A 1,735-nucleotide genomic window follows, 5' to 3' on the forward strand; every position below is an offset into this window, starting at 1 on the left:
TTTTGGTTTTTTCGAGACAGGGTTTCTCTGTGGCTTTGGAACCTGTCCTGGAACTAGCTCTGTAGACCAGGCTGGTCTCGAACTCACAGAGATTCACCTGCCTCTGCCTCCCGAGTGCTGGGATTAAAGGCGTGCGCCACCATCGCCCGGCAAGGGTGGCTTTTTAAAATTTATTTAACTTTATTTTATGTGCATTGATGTGAAGGTGTCAAATCCCCTGGAACAGGAATTACAAGCAGTTGTGAGCTGCCATGTGGTTGCTGGGGATTGAACCCAGGTCCTCTGGAAGAGCAGGCAGTGAGTGCCCTTAACCACTGAGCCATCTCTCCAGCTCCCTAAATCATTTTTTTAAAGATTTATTTTTACATATGCAGTGTTCTGCCTGTATGTCTGCCTGCAGGCCAGAAGAGGGTACAAGACTTCATTACGGATGGTTGTGTGACACCATGTGGTTGCTGGGAATTGAATTCAGAACCTTTGGAAGAATAGCCAGTACTCTTAACCGCTGAGCCATCTCTCCAGCCCCAATAAATAAATCTTTTTTTGTTTGTTTGTTTTTTCGAGACAGGGTTTCTGTGTAGCTTTGAAGCCTGTCCTGGAGCTAGCTCTTGTAGACCTGGCTAGCCTCAAACTCATAGAAATCCATCTGCCTCTGCCTCCCAAGTGCTGAGATTAAAGGCCTGCACCACCACTGCCCAGCTTCTCAATAAATAAATCTTTTTTTAATATTTATTTATTTATTTGTTATGTATACAATATTCTATCTGTGTGTATGCCTGCAGGTCAGAAGAGGGCACCAGACCTTATTACAGATGGTTGTGAGCCACCATGTGGTTGCTGGGAATTGAACTCAGGACCTTTGGAAGAGCAGGCAATGCTCTTAACCTCTGAGCCATCTCTCCAGCCCTCAATAAATAAATCTTAAGAATGTGTGGGCTTATTGAAGGAGACCTGTCACTGTGGGTGCTTCAAGATTTCAAAGCCCATGTCTGTTGAGAGATATTTGATTATACTGTGTAAAGATATGTCACTGTGATCAGTTTAATAAAAAGCTGAATGGCCAATAGCTAGACAGGATTTCCAGGCACAGAGGATGCTGGGAAGAAGGGAGAAGGTAGGAAGAGATGCCAGGTGACACAGCAAGCAGCAAAGGCACAGTGAAGGTAACAGAGCCGTGTATAAGAACATAGATTTGCCCAGCAAAATTCTTCACAGACCTCAAAAGAACGGTACTTAACTTCATTTGGAAAAGCAAAAAACCCAGGATAGCCAAAACAATCCTGTGCAATAACTTCTGGAGGCATCACAATCCCTGACTTCAAACTCTATTACAAAAAACAGCCTGGTATTGGCATAAGAACAGACAGGAGGACCAATGGAACCAAATAGAAGACCCAGATATCAATCCACACATCTTTGAATACCTGATCTTTGATAAAGACGCAAAATGTATCAAATGGAAAAAAGAAAGCATATTTAACAAGTGGTGCTGGCATAACTGGATATCAACATGTAGAAGAATGAAAATAGATCCATATCTATTACCATGCACAAAACTCAAGTCCAAATGGATCAAAGACCTCAACATAAAGCCAGGCACACTGAACCTTATAGAAGAGAAAGTGGGAAGTACACTCGAACACATTGGCACAGGGAACCACTTCCTAAGTATAACCCCAGCAGCATAGATACTGAGAGAAACAATTAATAAATGGGACCTCCTGAAACTGAAAAG

Source organism: Alexandromys fortis, unplaced genomic scaffold, assembly GCF_014885135.2.
Source record: "Alexandromys fortis isolate MF-2015 unplaced genomic scaffold, M_Fortis_MF-2015_v1.1 scaffold_39, whole genome shotgun sequence".
In the NCBI taxonomy this organism is placed as follows: Eukaryota; Metazoa; Chordata; class Mammalia; order Rodentia; family Cricetidae; genus Alexandromys; species Alexandromys fortis.